The sequence below is a fragment of the Salvelinus alpinus genome, chromosome 25 (assembly GCF_045679555.1).
Source record: "Salvelinus alpinus chromosome 25, SLU_Salpinus.1, whole genome shotgun sequence".
NCBI lineage: Eukaryota > Metazoa > Chordata > Actinopteri > Salmoniformes > Salmonidae > Salvelinus > Salvelinus alpinus.
In genome coordinates, this window is record NC_092110.1 from 279,808 (window position 1) to 295,084 (window position 15,277).

Consider the following 15,277-nt stretch of genomic DNA (forward strand, 5'->3'; position numbering starts at 1 on the left):
TTTACGCCTGCTACATAAGAGACAGAAGAATGCGCAATCGAGAGTTGCTTTGCGAGGTATCTCTACCTGAAAATATATGATCTAAGTGATTAATAGTTGGTATTCAAGCAGTAATAAAATTAAGCCTTATTTACTTTTCCTAAAATTGTGATTTTGTCAGACAGCATAGACAGCAGCTCTATAGAGATGAGATGATTTGGAATGAAATAATAAAGTCATCAAATAAAACATGTAATATGCACAACAACTGAGACATTTTATTAAAGTAAAGTAATGTTAATAAATGATGGTTAAGTGATAAGCAGTAAAGGGCAGTCACTACCATCATCAACCCAACTGACCTCAAAAAGCACTAATTGCTCAGCATAGTTTTATCAATATCATGGAAGTCATTATATTAGGTGAAATTGCAACTCAAAACATAATTCCCTGGGGACTTCTTGACGAGAAGTAGGTTGCTCAGTGCAGTCAAGCAACAACAACAAAAATACACAATTTTAGAATGTAACTGGCTGTTACTACAATTTCAGGTAAAAACAAAAAAATATGTAAAATATCTGCTTAAAAACTATTGCTCTGCTATTATTTTTTTTGTGTTGGCTCAACTAGACAATTGTGTTTACACTGCCCTGCTTAGAGGGGGGCAAGTGTCGTGCGGTACATCTTGAGGTAGCGGTCGATGTGACAAGTTTGTTATGTTTAGGTATTTTTGCAAAAATTCTACTAAGTGTGAAGGTCCTCTAATTTACCTGCCCCTCAGCTCTTTTCTCTCTCTTCCTCCTCTTGCTCTATTTCTCCCTCTCTCTTTCCCTCTTCTACTCCCTTCCTCTCTCTTCCTCCTCAGTGAAGTTTCAGTGATATGTCATGTCATAATCCTGACACAGCACTTCCTCTCAGTCCCTCTTCAGTTTCAGCTCATTCCTGCCCCTGGGCCATCACAATGTCTCTTTGGACAATGCCCGTCCTTGTTTGCATCACCCCCTCATTTCGGGAGTCCTGGCATCACTGCTCAGGAGGATGACGTCACTGGTACTGAATGGCCTGTCCTTGCCCTCTATTTCCCTGTCTGAAGGCCATGACTCCACCTCCAAATCGATCCCGCTCCAGAGTACAGGCCTCGGTGTAACGCTCATTCCTTCGACGATAAACACGAATCCGACCATCACCCCTGGCGAGACAAAACCGCGACTCGTCAGTGAAGAGCACTTTTTGCCAGTCCTGTCTGGTCCAGCGACGGGTGGGTTTGTGCCCATAGGCAACGTTGTTGCCGGTGAAGTCTGGTGATGACCTGCCTTACACAGGCCTACAAGCCGTCAGTCCAGCCTCTCTCAGCCGATTGTGGACAGTCTGAGCACTGATGGAGGGATTGTGCATTCCTGGTGTAACTCGAGTAGTTGTTGCCATCCTGTACCTGTCCCGCAGGTGTGATGTTCGGATGTACCAATCCTGTGCAGGTGTTGTTACACGTGGTCTGCCACTGCGAGGACGATCAGCTGTCCGTCCTGTCTCCCTGAAGAGCTGTCTTAGGCGTCTCACAGTACGGACATTGCAATTCATTGCCCTGGCCACATCTGCAGTCCTCATGCCTCCTTGCAGCAAAACGCGACTCGAGCATTTCCAGTCGGGCCTTCAGGGTTTTGTTGTCATTTTCTAACGTTGCGCACTGTTTCTCTATGTCCTGTATTCTGGCCTCGTGATCAACTGTCGTCTGCTCAACCTCATGCACCCTTCCCTTAGTTGCCTTCACAGTTTCAGCCAAAGTCCCAATACTCTGAGATATCAGCCAACCTTGTGTCCACCTTCTTGCTTAGTGAGTTTATGGCAGCAAGTATGTCACTTTGAGTAGGATCTGTGGGGAACTCTTGGAAGCTAGCCTCTACAGCTAACTCCTCGTGGGTCGGCGACATTGAAATTGGTTCGTTGTCTCATTCAAATTATCTTGTTTAGCGCCCCCTTTTTTGGTGCCTTTTCCCTTTGTCATATTTGTTTGAAGGTATAGGTTGTGAGAGGTTAAGATAAATACTCATTTGTTTCAAAATAGAGCAGAGCTCTAGCAAAGCACGTCTACTCCATAGCACGCTCTCTAGCGCCCCCATGCTCAGTTTGTTGCGCGCTGCATTGCGGTGCCATGTACCACGAGCAGCATTTGACCCAGAGGTTGTTATACTAGGTGTCTGGTTTGTGTTTTATAAATGTGCAATAAGCATAAAGCACAATTTAGGGAATTATATAAGTAACTCGTTTTATTTATGAGAAATAAGGTAGGCCTCTTAATTTCAACATCTGAACAAATTGAACGGGCAAACATTCTCTTCAAACAGTTGGAGATGGACCTTGTTATAGCTAGCAAATAGATCTAAATTGGCTAAACTTTAAATATGAAGATTAGTTGGCTACTCACTAGGAAGTGAGCTTGTGCTTAAGAGGTTATGGTACCGGTGTTCATTTTCTATAATGCCTGCTACAAGTTAGTCATTATTAGCGAACGTGCATTCTGCATGGTTCTGGTTAACAAAAAGAGCATTTTCATAAACAGACTTGAAAGGCAGATATCAGTGATTATTTTTATAAAATAATTACATTAGTGGGTGTTATGGTTGGAAGGTTTATATTTTGCCTAGGTATGCCCTGAATTCATTATATTAATGCTGACTGTTTGAAATGCAGTGTATTTTACCTTTAACACGTACGAACACACGGCTGTGATCAAGGTCGTTAGAACGTCTAGTTACGATTCACGCTACAGTCAGCGTTTGAGTGGGCCACTTTTTTTCACAAACATTTTGCACAAACACTCTAAACAATGTTATGTCCTCATTGTGAGCAGTTTATTTTTGGATGCAACATACAGAAGTAGCAACAGCATAACACAATTCTCATCCACATCTGAAAATGTCTTTCACCAAGTCCAGTCTTTGATGCCTAACCAAACCATTGTGTACCAAAACAGTTAGACAGAGAAAAAAAATGTTATTGGCCAAGTCCCTGGTATCCTTATCCGCTTCCTTGAAACAATGCTCCTTCCCATCGCTAACTTTTCTCTTTGTGACTTCTTTCCTCTTTCCTTTTCGTTCTTTCAACCATTTTGGTGAATGAGGTCAGATAAATGGCATTGGGGCTGGGAATGATGAAAGCATTCCCTGCTAACCGATGTAACGCTGTGTCGCTTCAGGAAATCCTGTGCTGCTGCCATGTTCCTGTAATACAGGAGGAAGAGAGGGGGTGATTGGGATAACAGTTTGGGATTATTCCCGTAATTGCTGTCTATGGGGCCCGGGTGAACCTTATCTTTGCCCGCCATTGTGTTTTTAATTCCTTTCATCGTGTCAGTTGATTTCTCTCCTCTGACATGGCTAAATGGCCTCTATTGTACATGACATCAAGTCAGTGCCTCGAGTAGGGTTGCAAAGTCCCAGTTGGAGGATTCCCGGAATCAGGAGGGAATAAGCAGGAAGTCCAAAATCCTCCAACCAGGATTTCTGGAAAACCAGGGTATTTATTGAAGTTCCTGGATTTTTCTCTGCAGTTAGTTACCAGAATAGATAGCCACTGTTCATGATTTATGTTATGTCGACCTGAAATGAACATGCTCTTAGTCGTGTAGGCTTTCAGCTATTTTGTTCAAGCTATTTTGTTCACTTTGCACGCAGGCCCAAAGAAATTATAGATTACAAGCTCGCCACCGGCCATATTAAAGTTAAGAAAGTGGTTAGTGGTCTTCCCTTTAAACTATCTACATTTGAATGGACTGTCTCTTCAACCCCATCTACATTTGAGTGGACGGTCTCTTTAAACCCATCTAATAACCTCTCTCTCTAGCATCTGGTCCAGTGGGATGCGGGAGACGCGGAGTGCCTGCTGCAGCTGGTGAAGGAGCTGATCCAGCAGTACCGCCAATACCAGTGCCAGCGTCTGCGCGAGAGCTCCCGGCTGCTCTTCGAGTACGATAGCCTGCTCAAGGACCCCAACTATTGCAGGAGCATGGAGATCTACACTGGGCACAAGAACAGCTGGGTATGCTACATGATACAGCCACATCAAAGGACATGGTTACAACCACTCAGAGTTGTGCACATTATGTGGCTCAGCATTCATCTTCGCTTTGTTTTAAATGTTTGTATACACACACACATTATTTTTAGAAGCTTTATATTGGTTTCATCTTATGGACAGACATGAGGCTATAGTTTCTCTGATTCTCTCAAACATTTGACTCCACATCTAAACCTCATCCTCCCGAGTGGCGCAGCAGTCTAAGGCACTGCATCTCGGTGCTAGAGGGGTCACTCAGACCCTGGTTCGATTACAAGCTGTATCACAACCGGCCGTGATCAGGAGTCCCATAGGGCGGCGCGCAATTGGCCTCCCGGCGCACAGTTGGCCCAGGGTTAGGGTTGGGACGGGGTAGGCCGTTATTGTAAATAAGAATTTGTTCTTAACTGACTTGCCTAGTTAAATAAAATCCTATCTAAACCCATAGAAACTGCAGCACCTAGACAGAATGGGGACATACTCCACCAGTTCAGCTAGCTCCAGGTTAGCAAATGAACAGCAGTGAGGTGAATGTCACTGACATGCCATGTGAAAAGGTGGATTATGCTAAGTGAGGATTCAACGCCCCAAGTTTTCCAGAGCAAGGACAAGCCATACAGTAGCTAGGTTATTTATCATCAATATGATTACTTAGTACCTGTCTTGACTGCATCAAAACAGGATAAGCTAGTTTAGCTAGCTAGGCTAATTGAGGCTGCATGCAGGCCTAACTTTTGCCACCACACAGAGGCTCTATGACTGTAGCCTATTGTCGCTTTGATGACTTACAAGCTACATACTACACCCGTGAAAAGCAAGAGCAGCAGCATAAATGATACACTTTCTCTCGCTCTTTCTCTAGCAGTCGCATTCAGGTCCTTCCAGACAAATCAGTTAAATTACACATACCCGAAACCTGTGACAATCATATCAGATCCAACCCGTGACATTATTTAGAATTCTGGATCCAGTCGGGTACAGGTGAATTTGTGGAGACGGCTGATCGTGGACTACAGGAGACAAGAGGGAGCATGCCCCCATCCACAACGACAGGGCTGCAGTGGAGAGGGTCAAAAGCTCCTTTGCTTGTACATCACTGAGGATCTGAAATAGTCCCACCACACTGACACCATTGTGAAGAAGGCGCAACACCTTCTACAGCCACAAACTTATACAGATGCACCATTGAGACCATTCTGTTGGGCTGCATCACCGCCTGATACGGCAACTACACCGCCTTCAACCGCATGGCTCTCCAGAGGTGGCGTCGTCAACCCAACGCATCACCTGGGGCACGCTGCCTACCCTCCAGGACATTTACAGCACTGTGTCAAAGGAAGGCCAAGAAGATAATCAAGGACCTCAGCCACCCCACCCACAATCTGTTGACTGCTACCTTATAGCAGACAGAGACGGTACAGGTGCGTCAAAGCTGTGACAGGGAGACTGAAAAAAGCTTCTACTGTATCTCCAGGCAATCAGACTGCCCTGCACCTTCAGTCTAATGCCCCATGTATACAGTCATTGAATGCTGGTCACCTCAGATTCAGTTTATACTGTTGTTTACTCACATCTTACACCGCTGCACCACTCGGGAGCCCCAAGTAGTCAATAAGTATTCAACTTTTTTTTTTAATGGCAAGCCTAAATAAGTTAAAGAGTAAAAATATACTTAACAAGTCACATAATAAGTTGCATTGAATAATAGCATTTAACATGATATTTAAATGACTACCCTATCTCTGTACCCCACACATACAGATAATTGTAAGGTCCCTCAATCCAGCAGTGAATTTGAAGCACAGATTCAATCACAAAGACCAGGGAGGTTTTCCAACGGTTCGCAACAAAGGGCACCTATGGGTAGTTTTCAAAAATAAAAACAGACATTGAATATCCCTTTGAGCATGGTGCAGTCATTAATTACACGTTGGATGGTGTATCAATGCACCCAGTCACTACAAAAATACATGATCCATTCCTAACTCAGTTGCCAGAGAGGAAGGAAACCGCTCAGCGATTTCACCATGAGGCCAATGGTGATTTTAAAACAGTTAGCGTTTAACGGCTGTGATGGGAGATAACTGAGGATGGATCAGCAACGTTGAAGTTACTCCACGATACTAACATAAATGAAAGAGTGAAAAGGAAGCCTGTACAGAAAAAAATATTCCAAAACATGCACCCTGTTTGCAATAAGGCAAAGTAACACTGCAAAAAATTGTGCAAATCAATGAACTTTGTCCTAATTACAAAGTGTTTTGTTTGCGGCAAATCCAACACATTACTGAGTACCACAAGCATGGTGATGACTGCATCATGTTATGGGTATGCTTGTCATTGGCAAGGACTTGGGACTTTTCGACAATAAAAAGAAACAGAACAGAGCTAAGCACAGGCAAAATGTTAGAGGAAAACCTAGATCAGTCTGCTTTTCCACAGACATTGGTAGACCGTCACCTTTCAGCAGAACAATTACATAAAACACAAGGCCAAATATACACTGGAGTTGCTTACCAAGACGACATTGAATGTTCATGTCACGATCGTCTTTAGGTGAAAGAGTGGACCAAGACGCAGCGTGATATAGATACATCTTCTATTTATTAGAGAAGATGAAACTAACACAAACTAGACAAACAACAAACGTGAAGCTACAAAACGAAAGTGCAGACACACGCTACTAACATCAAACATAGACAATTACCCACAACCTACCTAATGCTTATGGCTGCCTAAATATGACTCTCAATCAGAGACAACGATAGACAGCTGTCTCTAATTGAGAACCAATCCAGGCAACCATAGACTTACATAAACACCTACACTGAACACAACCCCATGAACTCTACAAAAAAAAACTAGACAATACACACACCCTAGACTAGACAAAAAACACACAAACATCCCCCATGTCACACCCTGACCTAACTAAAATAATAAAGAAAACAAAGATAACTAAGGCCAAGGCGTGACAGTTCATGAGTGGCTTAGTTTACCGTTTTGACTCACAGCTGTAATCGCTACCAAACGTGATTCTAACATGTATTGACTCAGGGGGTTGAGTACTTAGCTAATCAAGATTTTATGATTTAATTTCCATTAATAAAAAAATACAGTTTTAATTGTTCTTCGACTTTGATATTAGAGTATTTTGGGTCGATTGTTGACCAAAAAATTACAATTTAAATCCATTTAAATCTCACTTTGTAATCTCACATAAAATGTGGAAAAGGGTAAGGGGTGTGAATACTTTATTCTCAACATAGCCCATCCTAATATATCTACTACTGTACATACCATTTTCTTTCCAAATTATATACTGTCTATGCACACCATGTCTTTATATTCTTGATTTTGACACATACCCACTCTAATATACATGTACAGTTGAAGTCGGAAGTTTACATACACCTTAGCCAAATACATTTAAACTCAGTTTTTCACAATTCCTGACATTTAATCCTGGTAGAAATTCCCTGTTTTAGGTCAGTTAGGATTACCACTTGATTTTAGGAATGTGAAATGTCAGAATAATAGCAGAGAATTATTTATTTCAGCTTTTATTTCTTTCATCACATTCCCAATGGGTCAGAAGTTTACATACACTCAATTAGTATTTGGTAGCATTGCCTTTAAATTGTTTAACTTGGGTCAAACGTTTCGGGTAGCTTTCCACAAGCTTCCTACAATAAGTTGGGTGAATTTTGGCCCATTCCTCCTGACAGCTGGTGTAACTGAGTCAGGTTTGTAGGCCTCCTTGCTCCCACACGCTTTTTCAGTTCTGCCTACAAATTGTCTATGGGTTTGAGGTCAGGGCTTTGTGATGGCCACTCCAGTACCTTGACTTTGTTGTCGTTAAGCCATTTTGCCACAACTTTGGAAGTATGCTTGGGGTCATTGTCCGTTTGGAAGACCCATTTGCGACCAAGCTTTAACTTCCTGACTGATGTCTTGAGATGTTGCTTCAATATATCCACCTAATTTTACTTCCTCATGACGCCATCTATTTTGTGAAGTGCACCAGTCCCTCCTGCAGCAAAGCACCCCCACACCATGATGCTGCCACCCTGTGCTTCACGGTTGGGATGGTGTTCTTCAACTTGCAAGCATCTGCGTTTTTCCTCCGAACATAACGATGGTCATTATAGCCAACCAGTTCTATTTTTGTTTCATCAGACCAGAGGACATTAATCCAAAAAGTACGATCTTTGTCCCCATGTGCAGTTGCAAACCGTAGTCTGGCTTTTTTATGGACGTTTTGGAGCAGTGGCTTCTTCCTTGCTGAGCGGCCTTTCAGGTTATGTCGATATAGGACTCGTTTTACTGTGGATATAGATAATTGAGTACCCGTTTCCTCCAGCATCTTCACAGGGTCCTTTGCTGTTGTTCTGGGATTGATTTGCACTTTTCGCACCAAAGTACGTTCATCTCTAGGAGACAGAACGTGTCTGCTTCCTGAGCGGTATGACGGCTGCGTGGCTTGTGGAGTTCTACAAAAACAATCTGATGTCTTGGCTGATTTCTTTTGATTTTCCCATTGTCAAGCAAAGAGGCACTGAGTTTGAAAGTAGGCCGTGAAATACATCCACAGGTACACCTCCAATTGACTCAAATAATGTAAATTAGCCTATCAGAAGCTTCTAAAGCCATGACATCATTTTCTGGAATTTTCCAAGCTGTTTAAAGGCACAGTCAACTTCTGGCCCACTGGAATTGTGATACAGTGAATTATAAGTGAAAATAATCTGCCTGTAAACAATTGTTGGAAAAATGATGACCTAACCGACTTGCCAAAACTATAGGTTGTTAACAAGAAATTTGTGGAGTGGTTGAAAAACAAGTTTTAATGACTCCAACCTAAGTGTATGTAAACTTCCGACATCAACTGTATCTTCTCTGGATTGTTAAGTGGACCTGTTCTTTGATTTCTTGTTTAGATTTTTAGATTATTTGTGTTACATTTACATTCTACTGCACAGTTGGAATAAGAATACGAGTTTAGCTGCACCTGCTATAAGACCTGCATTTCTGTTATGCAACCAATAAACTTTGATTTGACACTCCCCACTCATATTGCGCAACTAACTAACCTACTACTGTTATAGGACAGAATGTCTTATAGATATGCCTTGATGGAAAAGAATGAACAAAAACAGTTGCACAGCTTGGAGGATTGCAGATTAGGTTTGCCTCTGAAGGATGTGGTGAGGGTTGGTGTGGGCAACAGACAATGATTATGTTTTAGATGGCTACATCTAGGCATTTTATTATCTGCATTATACATTTGAACATCCTTTGAATTGGAACAGTTGGTAACTGCATTGATCATTTCTCGTGTTTTTTTTTTGACTAGTAAATATTCAGAGGCTAAATTACTCAAAATCCAATGAACCTTTAGAGTTAGATAATCGTAAAATTAACTGCATTGAACATCCAAGGAGCAAATAGATCCCTAAAATCAGGAAATACATCTCCATCATTTGCCATAAAATAAGCATATTAAGACAAAGAAATTAGATTCAAACAGATATTCAAATCTCATTTGCAATCCACTCATCTTTAGCCATCCCTAATCATTCCCATGTAGTGCTCCTTTGTTGTTTCAGTATGACCTGTGTGTGTGTGTGTTATCCTGTGCGTGTGTGTTCTCCATCTGTACACGGTGTGATGTTCTTTTTCCTGTCTCTCGTGTTCCAGGCGGGGGAGTTCTCCGCTCGCTTCCTGCTCAAGCTCCCTGTGGATTTCAGCGACATCCCCATCTATCTCCTCAAGGTAACCAACCAACATCCCCTCCTTCATACATGTATTTGCATACACAGAAAGGAATACGAGTTTGTGCGAAGGCAAATTTTCACTGTGTCCTTTATGCATGCAGCACAGCGTATACAGGGTGTGTTCCAGATACCGAATATGAGTGTATTAGGGATGGGCATGAGTACTGTAAAACTAAACATGTTATATTGAGAGCTTGGTTAACTATCAGAAAAAATGTACGATTGAAAAATATGAATCGCAAATATTTTATGGCAAGCGCTTCTGTTTGGCTGAGGGGGGGCTGTTTCAGGCACATAGCAGGAAGTGGGCACTATCAGCATGGCGGCCAAACAGCGAGGTTTGGAAGTATTTTGATCAAACTAATGAAACTCATGTACAATGCAAACTATGCAATATCAAGCTCCCCTATCAGAGCACAACTAGCTCCATGAAAATCATATGCTTTTCAAGTACAAATACATTCTCAGAGGGGGACAAGCAGCAGCAATCTCACATCACATCTTTTGCTACTGCAAAGCGACCCTGTGACCCCACCAGAGCAGAGACGGATTCATGATTGATTCTCAAAAGGCACTTGTTTTTTATTGACTGAATATATACAGTATGGAGCAATTAGATTTGAGTTCATATTTAATTACCCAACCTACCTTTACATTGTCCTTTTGATTCCTAACATAAGGCTTCTAGAAGGTAGTGCACCTGCTGACGTTACCGCCTTTTTGAAGATTGTTCCGTGATATAATATTATCAAATTTCAATCAAATGTATTTATAAAGCCCTTCTTACATCAGCTGATGTCACAAAGGGCTGTACAGAAACCCAGCCTAAAACCCCAAACAGCAAGCAATGCAGGTGTAGAGGCACAGTGGCTAGGAAAAGCTCCCTAGAAAGGCTGAAACCTAGGAAGAAATCTAGAGAGGAACCAGGCTATGAGGGGTGGCCAGACCTCTTCTGGCTGTGCAGGGTGGAGATTATAACAGAACATGGCCAAGATGTTCAAATGTTCATAGATGACCAGCAGGGTCAAATAATAATAATCACAGTGGTTGTAGAGGGTGCAACAAGTCAGAACCTCAGGAGTAAATGCCAGTTGGCTTTTCATAGCCGATCATTGAGCGTATCTCTACCGCTCCTGCTGTCTCTAGAGACTTGAAAACAGCAGGTCTGGGACAAGGTAGCACGTCTGGTGAACAGGTCGAAGTTCCATAGCCGCAGGCAGAACAGTTGAAACTGGAGCAGCAGCATGACCAGGTGGACTGGGGACAGCAAGGAGTCATCAGGCCAGGTAGTCCTGAGGCATGGTCCAAGGGCTCAGGTCCTCCGAGAGAGAGAAAGAAGGAAAGAGAATTAGAGAGAGCGTACTTAAATTCACAAAGGACACTGGATAAGACAAGATAAATACTCCAGATATAATAGACTGACCCTTGCCCCCCGACACAAACTACTGCAGCATAAATACTGGAGGCTGAGACACGAGGGGTCAGGAGACACTGTGGCCCTGTCTGACGATACCCCGGACAGGGCCAAACAGGCAGGATAAACCCCACCCACGTTGCCAAAGCACAGCCCCCACACCACGAGAGGGATATCTTCAACCATCAACTTACTATCCTGAGACAAGGCCAAGTATAGCCCAAGAATATCTCCCCCACGGCACGAACCCAAGGGGGGGCACCAACCCGGACAGGAAGATCACATCAGTGACTCAACCCACTCAAATGACACACCCCTCCTAGGGACGTCATGGAAGAGCACCAGTAAGCCAGTGACTCAGCCCCTGTAATAGGGTTTGAGGCAGAGAATCCCAGTGGAGAGACGGGAACTGGCCAGGCAGAGACAGCAAGGGCGGTTTGTTGCTCCAGTGCCTTTCCGTTCACCTTCACACTCCTGAGCCAGACTACACTCAATCATAGGTCCTACTGAAGAGATGAGTCGTCAATAAAGACTTAAATGTCGAGACAGAGTCTGCGTCGCTCACATGGATAGGCAGACCATTTCATAAAAATTGAGCTCTATAGGAGAAAGTCCTGCCTCCAGCTGTTTGCTTCGAAATTCTAGGGACAGGAGGCCTGTGTCTTGTGACCAAAGTGTAGGTATGTACAGCAGAACCATTTCGGAAAGATGGGTAGGAGCAAGCCTATGTAATGCTTGTAGGTTAGCAGTAAAACCTTGAAATCAGCCCTAGCCTTAGCCTTAACAGGAAGCCAGTGTAGAGAGGCTAGCACTGGAGTAATATGATAACATTTTGGGGTTCTAGTCAAGATTCTAGCAACCGTGTTTAGCACTAACTGACGTTTATTTAGTGCTTTATCCGGGTAGCTGGAAAGTAGAGCATTGCAGTAGTCTAACCTAGAAGTGACAAAAGCATGGATTCATTTGTCTGCATTTTTGGACAAAGTTTCAGATTTATGCAATGTTACGTAGATGGAAAAAAGGCTGTCCTTGAAACAGTCTTGATATGTTCCTCAAAAGAGAGATCAGGGTCCAGAGTAACGCCGAGGTCCACAGTTTTATCTGAGACGACTGTACAACCATCAAGATTAATTGTCAGATTCAACAGAAGATCTCTTTGTTTCTTGGGACCTAGAACTAGCATCTCTGTTTTGTCAGAGTTTAAAAGTAGAACATTTGCCGCTATCCACTTCCTTATGTCTGAAACACAGGCTTCCAGGGAGGGCAATTTTGGGGCTTCAGCATGTTTCATCGAAATGTACAGATGTGTGTCGTCCGCAAAGCAGTGAAACTTAACATTATGTTCCCGAATGACATCACCAAGAGGTAAAATATATATTGAAAACAATAGTGGTCCTTAAACAGAGTCTTGAGAAACACCGAAATTCACAGTTGATTTGTCAGAGAACAAACCATCTACTGAGACGAACTGATATCTTTCCGACAGATAAGATCTAAACCAGGCAAAAACTTTGTAGACCAATTAGGGTTTCCAATCTCTCCAAAAGAATGTGATGATGTATAGTAAAAGCAGCACTAAGGTCTAGGAGCACGAGGACAGATGCAGAGCCTCGGTCTGACGCCATTAAAAGGTTATTTACCACCTTCACAAGTGCAGTCTCAGTGCTATGATCGGGTCTAAAACCAGACTGGAACGTTTCATATACATTGTTTGTCTTCAAGAAGGCAGAGTGAGTTGCTGCTTAACAGCTTTTTCAAAAAGTTTTGAGAGGAATGGGAGATTCAATATAGGCTTATTCGTTTTTTATATTTTCTGGGTCAAGGTTTGTCTTTTTCAAGAGATGCTTTATTTTTGCCACTTTTAGTGAGTTTGGTACACATCCGATGGATAGAGAGCCGTTTATTATGTTCAACATAGCAGGGCAAAGCACAGGAAGCAGCTCTTTCAGTAGTTTAGTTGGAATAGGGTCCACTATGCAGCTTGAAGGTTTAGAGGCCATAAGTATTTTCATCAATGTGTCAAGAGATATAGTACTAAAGAACTTGAGTGTCTCCCTTGATCCTAGGTCCTGGCAGAGTTGTGCAGACTCAGGACAACTGAGCTTTGGAGGAATACGCAGATTTAAAGAAGAGTCCATAATTTGCAATTTGCTTTATAATGATCATGATCTTTTCGTCAAAGAAGTTTATGAATTTATCACTGCTGAAGCGAAAGCCATCCTCTCTTGGGGAAATGCTGCTTTTTAGTTAGCTTTGCAACAGTTTAAAAAATACATTTTGGATTGTTCTTATTTTCCTCAACTAAGTTGGAAAAATAGGATGATCGAGCAGCAGTGAGAGCTCTTCGATATTGCACGGTACTGTCTTTCCAAGCTAGTCGGAAGACTTCCAGTTTGGTGTGGTGCCATTTCCGTTCCAATTTTCTGGAAGCTTGCTTCAGAGCTCGGGTATCTTCTGTATAGCAGTGAGCTAGTTTCTCATGACAAATGGTTTTTAGGGGTGTGACTGCATCTAGGGTATTACGCAAGGTTAAATTGAGTTCCTCAGTTCGGTGGTTAACTGATTTTTGTACTCTGACGTCCTTGGGCAGGTGGAGGGAGTCTGGAAGGGCATCTAGGAATCTTTGTGTTGTACGAGAATTTATTGCACGGCTTTTGATGATCCTTGGTTAAGGTCTGAGCAGATGATTTGTTGCGGTTGCAAATGTAATAAAATGGTGGTCCAATAGTCCAGGATTATGAGATATAACATTAAGCTCCACAAAATGTTATTCCACGGGACAAAACTAGGTCCAGAGACATGTTGGACAAAACCCACTGAGTTGATGATGGCTCCGAAAGCCTTTTGGAGTGGGTGAATATTAAAGTCACCAAAATGTTGAATATTATCTGCCATGACTACAAGGTCCGATAGGAATTCAGGGAACTCAATTAGGAATGCTGTATATGGCCCAGAAGGCTAGCTATAAAAAGTAATTAAGTAAGCTGCATAGATTTCATGACTAGAAGCTCAAAAGACAAAAACGCAGTCGTTATTTTCTAATTTTTTTAATTTGCTATTGTAAATGTTAGCGACACTTCTGCCTTTGCGGGATGCGTGGGGGATATGGTCACTATTGTAACCAGGAGGTGAGGCCTCATTTAACACAGTAAATTCATCATGCTTAAGCCATGTTTCAGCCGGGCCAATCACATCAAGATTATGATCAGTGATTAGTTCATTGACTGTAACTGCCTTGGAAGTGAGGGATCTAACATTAAGTAGCCCTATTATGAGATGGGAGATATCACAATCTCTTTCAATAATGACAGCAATCTCACTGGAATAAAGACCTCCTCCATTCCTAAGGCGAATACCACCATGTTTAGTTTTGCCCAACCTAGATCGAGGCACAGACATGGTATCAATGGGGATAGCTGAGCTGACTACACTGACTGTGCTAGTGGCAGACTCCCACTAAGCCTGGCCTGCATCCTATCTCATTGTGGTGCTAGGGGAGTTAGAGCCCTATGTTCATAGATAAGATGAGAGCACCCCTCCAGCTAGGATGGAGTCCGTCACTCCTCAACAGGCCTGGCTTGGTCCTGTTTGTGGGTGAGTCCCAGAAAGAAGGCCAATTATCTACAATTCTATCTTTTGGGAGGGGCAGAAAACATTTTTCAACCAGCGATTGAGTTGTGAGACTCTGCAGAGCTCATCACTCCCCCTAACTGGGAGGTGGCCAGAGACAATTGATGCCGACACATCTTTCTAGCTGATTTACACGCTGAAGCTATGTTACGCTTGGTGACCTCTGACTGTTTCATCCTAACATCGTTGGTGCCGACGTGGATAACAATATCTCTATACTCTCTACGCTCGCCAGTTTTAGCCTTAACCAGCACCATCTTCAGATTAGCCTTAACGTCGGTAGCCCTGCCCCCTGGTAAACAGTGTATGATCGCTGGATGATTCTTTTAAAGTCTAGTACTGCGGGTTTGTGGTCGCCAATGACTAGGGTTTTCAATTTGTCAGAGCTAATGGTGGGAGGCTTCGGCGTCTCTGACCCCGTAAC

General features: G+C 42.8%; 1 protein-coding gene and 1 long non-coding RNA gene across 2 annotated transcripts in view; one reads left to right on the top strand and one right to left on the bottom strand.

Annotated features, from left to right (window-relative positions):
- Positions 1-2,801: 2,801 nt before the first annotated feature.
- Positions 2,802-6,745, bottom strand: LOC139553136 (uncharacterized). Its single transcript, XR_011670605.1, has 2 exons — positions 6,550-6,745; positions 2,802-3,197 (listed from the first exon to the last, which is right to left on the bottom strand). It is a non-coding gene; the product is annotated as an uncharacterized lncRNA (long non-coding RNA).
- Positions 6,746-9,693: 2,948 nt separating this feature from the next.
- Positions 9,694-15,277, top strand: part of LOC139553135 (BRISC and BRCA1-A complex member 2-like) — a 127,088-nt gene continuing 121,504 nt past the window's right edge. The window contains exon 1 of the mRNA XM_071365090.1: positions 9,694-9,807. The gene's annotated coding sequence lies outside the window, so the exon portion shown is untranslated. The remainder of the gene's footprint in view (positions 9,808-15,277) is intronic.